We start from the raw sequence: 14014 nt of genomic DNA on the forward strand, positions 1-14014 counted from the left end.
GGCAACCCACTCCAGTATTCTTGCTTGGAAAATCCCATGGATGGAGAAGCCTGGCAGGCTACAGTCCATGAGGTCAAAAAGCACTGTTCACGACTGAACAACTTCACTTTCACTTTCAAGGGGTGGTGAGAATGAAGAGCAAAGGAAAGGAGATGATGGTTGGCACTTGAGATCCAGGCAGCCTCAGGCGAGAGCTTTGTTCTGATGGGCTGCTAACTCCCAATAATGAAATGAGAACTAGTTCTCACTCCTTTAAAGCATTTTCTCTGTAGAAAATAGAATAGCATGGAGGTATTTTATACTCTGCACATCAAAGAAGCAAGACACATCTTACATATCTGTAAAGGCATTTGTGAATTCACTGTAAACCACCCTCCCAAACAAAAACAGGTAGAAAATACAAAAAAAAAAGCAATTACCAAACCTCAGAGGTCTGTAGGTCTCCTTTGACCACAGTACAAGAGAAGGGAGAGAGTCTTTAGGAGAGGACATATCAAAGAGAAAGAGAAAGGAGGGTGTTTGCTTCTCTTCCTTGTTTACTTGGCTGCAAACACTTTAATCATGTAAGCATATGAAATGCTCCTAGCCCTTCTCCTATTATTCCATTTGACAGGAGAGACTAAGGTTGACAGAAGAAATGGAGCTTGTCCTAAGTGGAAGAGTTTGTCAAATGGCAGAGGAATAGACTCAAAGCCAAGCTGGCTAACTACAAAGATACATTCTTCCAAAGTGATACACAGCTGCCCCCTTGGATCCAGGCAGGCAGTGGATTTGATGGACACAAGGAAAGTATAAGTTTCTAAAGTGGTGATAGGGGCTCACCTCTCCACAACTTCCTCGGCAATGCATCCCACTCCCCCTCTCTCTGAGTTTTTCTCTAGCTCATCAATGAAGCCTTATCCCTGATGATCCTCAAAGGAACATTGGGGGAAGAGTGGGCATGAATGGGATGGGAATGCTGCCTGTTCATGCCTTACGACTGTCCTGCCCCACTTTAATGAGCAGGTCATGTGGGAAGAGAACCTAAAAGGTAGAGATGCCCTTTTGACACCGTCTGCAAATGCCCCCAGAATGTTAAATTTAACTCAGAATGTTAAAGGAAAGAACATCATTTTGGGGATCAGGCAGCTATGCCATTTAATATCTGTGAGATATTGGACATCTGAAAATGGGATGATCATACCTGCTTTGTCAGATTTCTCTGATTCAGCATCTCTCTCTCTTTTGTCTATTTTGTTCTCAGGGCCTCTTTCACACTAAAAAATTTGTTGGGATCCCCAAAAAGCTTTTGCTTAGTTAGATAGGAGTTAGATTTATTGATATTAACCATATTATAAATTAAAACCAAGACAACAAAAGTACTTATTAATTTATTTAAAATTAGAATGCTTCTATTATGTGTTAACATCAAATGTATATGTTTCTTAAGTACAGCAGCTATACATTCTGAAAACATAAAACTTACTGAGAGGAGTGGCAAGCTTTGACAACTTGGTACACTGCTTTAATGTCTGACAATGTAAAACAGCCAGATTCTCATATCTGCTTCTGCATTCAGTCTGTGGTGATACATTGTTTTGATTGAAGTGTGTAAAGAAAACCCAGCTTCAAACAGATTTGCAGTTGGAAAAGTGAGGATGTCATGGGCTGCCTGAAAGGTGACCTCTGAGGGTTCTGGCACTCTACTTTAGAACAGCTGCTCTAAAGATTAAAATGAGTGAATTAAATACAAAGGATTTACTCCCATGCCAGGATACAGAGAAGACAGATGCTCACTAAATTGTATGAGAAAATGTTACCTCCAAACTTCATTGCATCTACTGATATATATCTCTGTCTAAGAAATGTATTCCAAAATAATATATATCACAGTGAATATATATACATCTAACAAATGAGTGGGAGCATACCTAGAACATAAAGAAGCTTTGAATTCCTTTGACCTTCATTTGATCAGAATAGCAATACCAATTTGCGAATTATTTTAACAACATTCTCTTGCCCCACACCTCTTAACTTCCATTTTTTTTCCCTATTGGGAAGGATGCATTTTATTGATCTAACCAATATGGTACCAATGATGGGCAATGCCCAACATCTCTCATTGTTATGGATGCCCTTCCTCCCTGTCCTGGGAATTCATGACTCACTCCAAGAAACAAAACATCAAGCATCACCTGGGCAAAATAAAGGCAATTTTCCCTGAAGTCCTTTCTTCAGAAATGGGGAAAAGCCTAGAAGAAGAGATTACCTTGGACAACGTCTTTAATCTCAATCCCAGAACCCAGAAAATTATTTGAGTGGTCATTGTTTTCAATTCTCCAAAGTATAGTTCATATAAAATACCATTCTAGACACAGAGCAGGGAAGTTAGTAGACAAACACGATATCATCATTAAGTATTGATGCTTAGGTCTCTCTTAGAACCATGCAGAAAAGCCCGAAGGACTTCCACCCCTGTGCCATCAGCATCTCCTTGGCATTGTCTATAGGGGTCCTGAGTTTAAAGTGTGAAAGTGCCCTTTAAGATATTTTATAAAAGTTGTGATTCCTGATTTATTGTTATTTCTTTTTGTTTGAGTTCTTCCCTGACTTTGGCAATGTTTTTAAGAAATAACCAATATGTCTCTAATCCTCCATTTTTCCCCCCATTGGTAAAAATTCTAGGTATAATTTGCATACAGTAAAAATCACTATTTTTGGTGAAAAGTTCTTACAAATGCTAGAGTTGTGTAATCCCTGGCACAATCAAGACATAGAGCAGTCCCAGCACCCAGATTCACTCATGTCCTATGGTTAACTTTTGTCCCCACCCCAAGCCTTGAACACTGTTGAATTTTTTTCTGTTTTCTTTTATAGAATGTAATATTAATGGAGTTAGAGTCTTTTGAGCTTGGCTTCTTTCAAGCAGCATAATCGACTTTAGATTCACCCTTCATTGGGGGATACGCTAGTAGCGGGTTCATTTTTCTTGCTAAGAAAATATTCCATTGAGTGGATATTCCACGTGGTCTAATCATTCCCAATGGAAGGACTTTTGAGATGTTTCCAGGTTGGGGCAATTACAAATAAAGGTAATATGAACATTTGCATACATTGAGCATATGTGTTTGAGTGTGTGTGTGAGTCACACTTAGACTTTGATTTAACTTGGGTTGCTGGGTCATATAGCAAATGTGTCTTTACCTCCATAATTGTTGGCAACTACCTCTACTGTTTTGCATCTCACTATCAACAGATGGGAATTTCAGTTGCTTAAGTTCCTTGCTTGCACTGTAGTATTGTCACTCTCCCCAACCTTATCCTAATAAGTACATGCTTATAAGTTTGTGTTTTTGAGGTTTTCATTTTCTATACTTTTTTTAAAGTCACTAAATAAGAATTATTAAAATAGCTTAGATGGACAAACCTCCTATAAAAGCAATAGATAGAGTGACTAAACTACTAAAAACATATCAAGGAACTAAAAGTCTCAACTTGTGAGCACAGGACTTTACATGAAATAAATATATGAAGTACTTTGAGTCTAGGGATAATATTTGACCAAATATTATCTTTTGAAATTCTCTATTCTCACAAAACTTTAAAAATAATTCAAGGATATAGAGCTAATAACTCAAATGGTAAGAATTCACAGTAAAATTAACAAGCAAATATAAAGTTGATCCCGCCTATAAATGTTCTTCCGATAAACTACACAAACTTCCACTAAATTGATATTATTTTTTAAAAATTTGGAATGACTAGTGGCTATTCACAGCAATTGTATTTTTATATGACTTTATACATTATAGTTGTTGAATAACATTGCCAAGTTTTACAATGTAATTGCAATATCCCTTTTTAAAATAAAGCAACTTTATTGAGATATAATTCACATACCATAAAATTCATCTATTAAAGAGTACAAGTCAATGGTTTTAGTATGGTTGCAGAACTGTAAATATAACACTTTCTAATTTTTCTATTTACTTTTCAAACAAAAAGGATTTATTATTTTGAGATGCATGATTCTTCATCTTTATTTCAGAGTATGTATGTCTTTGTGTTTATGTATGCTGAGTCGTTTCAGTCGTGCACTCTTTGCGACCCTATGGACCATAGCCCTCCAGGCTCTTCTGTCCATGGGATTCTCCAGGCATGAATACTGGAGTGGGTTGCCATGCCCGCCTTCAGGGGACCTTCCCCACCCGGGGATCGAACCTGTGTCTCCTGCATTGACGGGTGGATTCTTTACTACTGGGGCCACCTGGGAAGCCCATATATGTCTTCACACACATTTAAAGATTGTCCAGTGATAAGAAATCCAGAACTGCAGGGATGTAAATTTCCCCAGGAGTAAACTTTTCCATGATTTATGTTGATTCTTTTGCAGCTAAATTGATAAATGATATCAAGCTACATATACTGATAAAATTTTATTTGGAACTTAAAGGCTATGAAGCTTATTTTTAATAACACAGTAATTGAGTTGAAATTAAGTTAATTAAAAACTCTTCTCTGAAGTAAGCAAATTTAAAAACAATGAATGTAGGAGAAAAACTTTATTAGATCTAAGAAAAGCTTAATTTGTCTTTCTCCTCATTGTTTTTCAACTTGTACAGCATGGTTTTCCAAATAACATCATTGCCTTAAACTCTTTAGTTCAAAGTTTATGTTTTTTTGTTGGCACATTTTGCATCCAGGCCAGTTTCCATTAAAGATGTTGATATATGTTTATCTGCTCACACTTCAGGGGATTATTTTAAAATGTTTATTAAATAGATTTAAGAAATCTGAATCACTAAACTATGGGTATATATGAGGTAATATTAAAATAAAAGCCAAACTTTACTAGCTGATGTGTCTTTGCTTAGATTACCACAGGGTGTTATGCCCATTTTCACAGGTATTAAGGGGGCCCACATAATACTTCAAAAATGCCCCTAAAATGGGCCTTGGCTCACAGTGCTTATTCACCTGAGCTGCTCTTCACCTCCCCATCCCCTGACTGCTTTGCCATGATCCACCAACTGCTAATCATTATCTACCAATGACATGCCTCTGGGTTTACAAGCCCTGTTTGTTCTGTGAGCAGTTTCAGTAAAACGTTCTTCACCTTTAAGATTCGGTTCTCCTGCGTAGAGCTCAGTGTTTCACAGAGTTTATTAAAGCTGTTCTTTTAGCCAGAGCCTCCCCTGGGTTCTCACAGATTCCAGGGTTCTCTTTTGGGGTCCAGGTAACCACTATCTGACTATTCCTAGCAAAAATCCCCTTAGGGCCTGGATCATTCCATCTGTCTCTGAGACTCTACTGTGCCCTCTTTCCCCTCCTCTGCTCCCAACTTCCAGCCGATTGCCCCACGTCAACACCCCACCAGCCAGTGTCTGTTGGTGTCTGAAGTTGGAGAGCTTCCCCCTTGTATTTTCCAAGGAGCCAAATGGCCTGTATAGCCCTCAGTGACTCCCTGTAGGTAGAATCTGCAGTGGTTTTGCCTAAATTCACACAGCAATTCCAGATGACCAACTTCAGTCCAGCCTCGACCATTTCAACAGAATAGTAGGCAAGAGTTAGGATAACAGAGGCCCCAGACCTGCTGTAACCAAAATTTGTGGCAGAGACAGATCTCTGTCTTTCTTTCCCCTGGCTGAACATTTTAATATTGAAGGGTGTTCTTGCCATCCCATCAAATATTTTTGAAGTACCTAAAAATATTTTAATATAGCATGTGTCATTGGATATGGGGTCCTGCCAATTCAATTGATAATTGAATGAGAGGCTGATGTATATTTTAACAAAACCAAATCCCTTTTAGGCAAGTCTTTTTTTTTTTTTTTTCAGTTTTCTGATTATAAGAGTAGTGCATTATGAGACACCCTTCAGAAGCAGGCTGTCACCCACTTATTTCTGATTCATGCCACCAGCTGGTGTTCCATCCTCCTGCACATCCCCCACACTGTTAATACCCACTGGGAAAGGTAGACCTGCCTCCATAACTTCACATTCAAGTTCTTTCTCCCGGTTCTTTGCATCTCGTGGGCTTGCACAACTCTCTGGTTATCCAGATTGGTATTCAAAAGCTGCAGCAATCACAAAAAGAAGATTCATGGCCGAATTAGTGAAAGGAAGACATTTTCCCACATCTTGTCTTATATTTTATGTAGAGGATATTTATAGGCCAAGAGAATTCCAAAAAGAGTATATATTCAAACTCTTTTTTAAATAGCACTTACAAATTAAATTCAAGCCAATTTATTCCTGTTACTTTAGCTTTTAGTTTTAAGCAGTAAGCAGTGATGTCCAAAGAGTATCAGTATACAGCCCAAAACATTGCTACTTAAGACCCTAGGACCTCATTTACTTATGCAGCGCATGTCTGAGTGTCACGCTTTCCTGGCTGCTGGGAAATTCAGAAGTGAACAATACAAATACAGTTACCTCTTCATGTGTGTGGTCAAACAAAGGCTAAACACATAATCCAATACACACAATGAGAGAATTTCAGATAGGTTTAAATACCATGAAGATTCTAGAGTTGAAATATTTGGCTTATCTGGTGGCTCAAATGGTAAAGAATCCACCTGCAATGAGGGAGACCCAGGTTTGATCCCTGGGTTAGGAATATCCTCTGGAGAAGGCAATGTCTATCCACCCCAGTATTCTTGCCTGGAGAACCATGGACAGAGGAGTATAGTTGATTTACAATGTTGCGTTAGTTTCAAGTGTACAGAAAAATGATTCATATGCACATATGTATATACGCATACATATATTCTTTTTTTTACATTCTCTTCCATTATACATGACTACAAGATATTGAGTATAATTCCTGTGCTATACAGTAGGCCTTGTTGGTTATCTATTTTATATATGGCAGGGTGTATATTTTAATCTCAGATTCCTAATTTATTCCCCTCTTCCTCTCCCTTTTGGTAACCATAAATTTGTTTTTTATGTCTGTGAGTCTATTTCTGTTTTATAAAAAAATTTATTTGTATCATTTTTTTAGATTCCACATATAATCATTATCATATGATATTTGTCTTTGACTTACTTCACTTAGTATTATAATCTCTAAGTCCATTCATGTCACTGCAAATGACAATATTTCATCCCATTTGTGGCTAAGTAATTCTCCACTGTGTGTGTATATGTACATATATGTAATATATATATATATTTATATATGTATACTGGACACAATTTGCTTCCATGTCTTGACTATTGTAAATAGTGCTGCTATGAGTATTGAGGTGCGTGTGTCTTTTCAAATGATGTTTTTCTCCAGGTATATGTCCAGGCGTGGGATTGGAGGATCCTATGGTAGTTCTATTTTAGTTTTTTAATGAACCTCCATACTGTTCTTCATAGTGGCTGTACCAATTTACATTCCCACCAACAGGGTAGGAGGGTTCCTTTTTCTCCACACCTTCTCCAGCATTTATTATTTGTAGATTTTTGATAATGGCCGCTCTGACCAGTGTGAGGTGACACCTCATTGCAATTTTGATTTTCATTCCTTTAATTATTCGTGATGTTGAGCATCTTTTCAAGAGAATATCAAATCAATTTAAATGCTGTGAAGAGTCCAGACTTTGAAAGCAGCTTCTCAGAGAAAGTCTCAAGGTGAATCAAGCATTCCATGGGAAATGTGTACAGAAGAGAAGGAAAATATGTTCTATTGGCAAAAGCCTGGAAGAAACATCAGAGAGGAATAATGCAAGGCATAGTCTAATTCCCTTTGAAAAGAATTTCCACCATTTTCTTGGCACCTAACCCTGTCTCTCCACGTCTTCCCTCTCACCTGGCAGCTGAGTCCATCCTGTAGGAAGGCTGCGCTGGTGGTATTTGGGAAGGGTACTATTGAACATTAGTAGCCAAATGCATAAAACTTCACTCCACTGTACAGCTATGTTCTAACTAGGTGGAAAATGATTTGAAAAGATTTTCCTTCAGAAAATGGTAAAAATTGGAAGAGTTGCCTTTTCTAATCATCAAAGGCTTTTAACTTGAGAGCTAGAAAAAAGTCATTTTTGAGGCATTTATAAATGGGATGATCCAGTCCTGAAACAACAACTCTTTTATCCACCCCCTGCTAGAATGCCCCTGAAACGACAGACCTTTACCTTCCCGCAGACAATTGAGGGAAGCAATGACCCAAAATTTTCTTTGCTCTTCTCTCCATATATTTTTCTTGCCTATACATGTCCTGCAGGCATATCCTCAAGCCAGTTCATTTCCTGCATTTTGTTCCTTGTGTTGATTTACATTATAGAAGCTCTCCTCTTTAATTCCCACCCAAAGCAATAAGCAGAAAAGCTGTTAATTAGAATAGTCATGATCACATTTCACTTGATCTTATTCTCACATTAGTCACTGTAGTGAACTGGTTGGTGCCAACAAAGATAAACCCAGGTCCTAACCCACAGAACACCTAACTGTGACCTTATTTAAAACAAAAAAAAAAAAACAGTCTTTGCAGTTGTTTTTGTTGTTTAGTAGCCCAATCATGTTCAACTCTTTTGTGACTCCATGGATTGGGCTTCTCCAGGCAAGAATTCTGGAGTGGGTTGCCATTTCTTCCTGCAGGGGATCTTCCTGACCCAGGGATCAAACTTGAGTCTCTTGCATTGGAAGGCAGATTCTTTCCCGCGGAGCCACTGAGGAAGCCCCACAGGTTTAAATAAGCACAATATCTCAGGATGAAACTATCTCGGTCCCTAAATCCAGTGAAAAATATCCTTATGAGAGACAATAGAAGAGGAAGAGGCCATGTGACTAAGGAAGCAGAGACTAGATTCACGTGGCCACAAGCCAGGAATGCCAAGAGCCATCAGGAGGCAGAAGACGCAAGAAATAGCATCTCCTCCGGAGCCTCTGCTGACATCTTGATTTTGAAATTCTGGCCTCCAGAACTGTGGGAGAATAGATTTCTGTTTATATCACCAAGGCTGTGGTCATTCGCTACAGCAACACTAGGAAACTGACAGTTACTATAGGCTCTAAGTTCCATAGAAACAGGACCTAAGTGAGGTTCTGGGAGGCATGTCCTATACCAAGAAAGGGCCACATTGATGTGATTTGATCAAGTCAGTTTAAGGATGGAATTCAGTTATAAAAGTGCCTATTATATTCCTATTTCTCGTATTCATGTGGCTTCTCAAGCAAAACGGGGGCAGCCATCTCTCTCTATTAGAAATGGAGAGTTGTTGTTTATTGGGAGCTACTCGGGAAGATGACAACAGTCATGAGGATCAGCCAGCAAATCAAGAGATCAAATGAGGCCAGTTTATACTAGGAATGTCATGTACAACATGATTAATAGAATGAACAGCGCCGTGTGTTGTCTATGAAAGTTAAAAGAATAAATCCTAAGGGTTCTCATCATAAGGCAAACTTATTCTTAAATTTCTTTAATTTTCTATCTATATGAGATGGTGGATGTTCACTAAATTTACTGAGATAATCATTTCATGATACATGTAAGACAAATCACTCTGCATCATACCTTAAAGTTATCCTGTGCTGACTGTCAATTATATCTCAATAAAACTGGAAGAAAAAGAAGTGCAAAAATAACAAAAATAACCTAAAGCCTGAAAAAACTAAAGTAATAAGTCAGTCTACACCTACATTTTTCCTACAGATGTCCCTCCCTGCCTTCCTAGAGATGTCCTTTTATATAAAATGCAATTTTTCACCCTAGTGCATAGTTCCTCCCAGGCTGTTTAATCAGTGCCAGGACACTGAACAGAAACACTGGTCCCTTCACGCTGAAAGGAAAGAGACCTTGGAACTCACTAGCACTTGAGCCACCATAAATTTTTATCCTGATGCCAGAGAACAGCACAGTCCAACCGCAGAAAGCGGTTGTTTACTTCTCTAAAACTGATGAGAAGCTGATGTCTTGTGGTAATTTAGCTGCAAATTTGCCAGAAAAACAAAAGATTTCTTCTAACTCCTTGGTAATAAAACAGGGTGGCTGGGAAAATGCAAAGACTCCGAAAGAAACATTCATCAATGTGTAGATGCTATTTCCTGGAAACAAAATATGCACAGCCGGTGACTCTGCATCCTAAGGAACTATTTGATTTTGCTCTCCTCACTTGGGGCACCGTGTCCAAAACAGGCAATGTTCTCAGCGTGAGTCCGCATCCTGCCAACAACTGTCAGCGGTCATATGCAATAAAAGCAGAGTCTCCGTTTCTTCTGTCATTCTTTCTGGAGCATGATTCAATCCTACTTTGGGCTCTTGCAGAACCCCAAGTTTCCTCTGGGATTTAGGAAGGCAGCGGGCTATCAGATCAGACATACTGACACAGCTCAAGAGTTACCTTTGGAGGCAGAGAATCCAGCCCTCTCTTGTTCGTCAGGCTCTGGTGGAGGGCAGCAGTAAAAGGATGCTTCTAAATAGACTCCAGGAAAGCCTCCCTTAATCTGATTTATTTCAAATGCTTATCCATCCCCTGAGAATACATTGATGAGCATGATAGCACAGATGAATAAATTTGCACATCCTGATTTTTGGTCTTATTGGAAAGAAATCCTCCTGAAAGCTAGTGGAACTATAGTGTAACCAGCAAAATGACTCAGAAATATTTCAGGATTGAATGCACATTGTATTTTCGCTGTGCAAAACTAGCCTAGGAAGTGCAGTAATTTTGGAGAGAAAGTCTCGCTCTCACACTTAATAGCATTTAAAACAATTCATTCATTCTTTTGAATAGTGCATCCACCATATAACCAGAAGTATTTATGCACTAGGAAAGACACAGAAATATATTAAAAATTTTCAACTTTTGCACCAATCTACTAAAGAATAATGAACATACTTTCTTGAAAAGTTAAAAAAAAAAGCAATCACAAAGCAGTATTTGGTTAATTCTCTAGTTAATGAAACATATAATATGTTATACATTTATAGGTGAGAAAGAAGTGACTCTATAGGTAAAATGGAAAGAACAAGGACCTTGTTTCAGGAAACCTGAATTCAAACTTCCCTTTTTTGCCTCTTCCTTGCTAAGGCATTGGGAAGGTTAACAAAGGTTAATTAATTAATTAATAATATTAAATTTATTTAATAATTAACCTACAATAAAGGTTAATTATTTATTAACCTGCAGGAGGTTAATAAACTCCATGAGGATCAACTTAGTCTGGATGTCTGTGGCAGACTCTTAAGGTGTTTGGAATATAAGGAATGATGTGTATGAAACACTTCACACTTAAAAAGGCATGCGTAAGTGAAACTCCCTAACTGCCCCCTCCTCCCCATCCTTTCTGGGCATGTGCACACCGCGTCTTTAGAGTCGATAACCAACTAGGACGTACTGTAGAGCACAAGGACCTCTGCCCCATGTCATGCGGCAGCCTGGACGGGAGGGGAGTTTGGGAGAGAATGGGTACATGTATATGTATGGCTGAGTCCCTTTGCTGTTCTCTTGAAACCATACAGCATTGCTAATTGGCTATACCGCGATACAAAATAAAACTTTTTTTTTTGTAATGGCATTTGTAAAAGGCATTCATTAAAAGTGTTGTTGCTTCTGATCACTGCTTCTTCACTTTAAGATGCATACCTGGAAAATCCTAAGGACGCAGGAGCCAGCAGCCTACAGGGTCACAGGGTCACAAAGAGTCAGACATGACATCAGTTCAATTCAGTTCAGTCGCTCAGTCGTGTCCGACTCTTTGCAATCCCATGGACTGCAGCACGCCAGGCCCCCTTGTCCATCACCACCTCCCAGAGTTTACTCAAACTCATGTCCATTGAGTCGGTGATGCCATCCAACCATCTCATTCTCTGTCGTCCCCTTCTCCTCCCACCTTCAATCTTGCCCAGCATCAGGGTCTTTTCCAATGAGTTAGCTCTTCACATCAAGTGGCTATTGGACATGACTTAGTGACTAAAAACATAGTGTCTAAAAACATGGACAGACATGACTTAGTGACTAAAAACAAACACAGTGTCTAAAAACATGGACAGACATGACTTAGTGACTAAAAACAAACACAGCGTCTTGTGTGGAAAACTGTCTTCCCTGAATCCTGATCCTGCCCCCTTTGTTTCATTAATTATATTTGGGCATTAAATTAGCTCTAAGCTTCTTCCTATCCAGGAGAACAATGAAAACATAGCAGATTATATAACTTTCTTTGACTAATAAACAGGACATGTGGAATCTCTGAAGATTCAGTTCTGACATAGAGAAGGTGTGGTGGTAAGGACTGAGGATACACTTGTATGGCTTTAAAAACGCGCTGGGTCTCCTCAGCTCCCTCCTTTGCCAGTGGTTAGGGGTGGAGTTCAAATACGCACACCTGGTGGATACTGCATTTAGGGCAGTATGACTCAGGAGAAAGCCTGCGAAGACGGAGATGAGTGTACCTGGGAATGGAAATGCATGTGAACAGCTTCCGCGTGCGTGAGACAGATGGAGAATGGAGAGAGACAGGGTAAGGGAAGCCATCCAGAGTGGTCTCTATTAAAAAATCGTGGGCTTCCCCGGTGGTTCGGCGGTCAGGAATCCACCTGCCAATGCAGGAGACTTGGGTGCACTCTCTGATTGGGACGATCCCGCAGGCAGCGGGGCAGCAAAGCCTGCGCTCCGCAATTGCTGAGCCTGCGCGCTAGAGCCGGGAGCCGCATCTCTGAAGCCCGCGTGCCCAGAGCCCGGCCTCTGCAAGAGAAGCCGCCTCGGTGAGGAGCCTGCGTTCCCCCAGTCGCCACTACTAGAGAAGATCTGCAGCGACGAAGACCCAGCACGGCCAGTAAATGAATAAAAATCTTCATGAAAGGGTCAGATATGGAGAGCAACGGAACTGCAGAGACTGCGATAAGGCCAAGGACTTAGCCTGGATGCTATGCCTAAATTTGGGATGGTTTTCATGACAGAATGAATTGAGGTATTCAACTGGTTGAATCTGGGTGAATGTAAGAAAATTTTGACCACCTATGACAACCAGCCTAGGTTATATCTGAATTCATCTATAAGGAATATTTTTTAAAAATTATTCTAATAAAGTTTCACTTTAGTGTATTATCATTCATGAGGAATAAAGCGTTATTCTTATAACATTACAGTTTATGAGATGAAAATAAAAACTTGACCAGTTCAAGTTTAAGGTAAAGAAAAATAGGTACAAAATATGGAGTTGCTATCGCTATTTAGTTTCGTTTTCCCATGTAACCACCATATATGTGTTATTTTAGTGGTTGCAGAGAACTTCCGGAGAAGGCGATGGCACCCCACTCCAGTCCTCTTGCCTGGAGAATCCCCTGGAAGGAAGAGCCTGGTGGGCTGCAGTCTGTGGGGTCGCTGAGAGTCGGACACGACTGAGCGACTTCACTTTCACTTTTCACTTTCATGCATTGGAGAGGGAAATGGCAACCCACTCCAGTGTTCTTGCCTGGAGAATCCCAGGGACGGGGGAGCCTGGTGGGCTGCCGTCTATGGGGTCTCACAGAGTCGGACACGACTGAAGCGACTTAGCATCAGCAGCAGCCGCAGAGCTGCTCGCAAAATCACTCAACCGTTTTCTTTTTGTTTATCATGTGGGTAGTTTCCAGACTTTCCTATAACAATGGCATTTTCATAAACCGCTTCTGTGTGTATGCTGATCTTATTTATTTGCGTTTAGTTTTTACTGGAGTGTAGTTGAGTTACAACATTGCATTGGTTTCTACTGCACAGCACAGTGAATCAGCTGTATGTACACATATATCCTCTCTTTTCTGGATTTCCTTCCCATTTAGGTCACCCACACAGCCCTGAATAAGGTTTCCTGTGTTATACAGTAGGGACTGATTCATGACCTATTTTATACATAGACTCAATAGTGTATACAGCAGTAAATAGCTACTGCAGGGGCCTTTGATTTTGGCTAGATTTCACCTGATGAAATAGGAGGGTGATTCAGCATCTAGAATTTAAAGATCAGGGTAAGAAGTCAGTGGCAGGATGGTGAACCAGATAAGCAGTGCTTTATAGCCTGGGGAAATGGTATATCTATTAGGAGAGCCAGGGGTTTGTCT

The sequence above is a fragment of the Odocoileus virginianus genome, chromosome 9 (genome assembly GCF_023699985.2).
Source record: "Odocoileus virginianus isolate 20LAN1187 ecotype Illinois chromosome 9, Ovbor_1.2, whole genome shotgun sequence".
Lineage (NCBI taxonomy): Eukaryota > Metazoa > Chordata > Mammalia > Artiodactyla > Cervidae > Odocoileus > Odocoileus virginianus.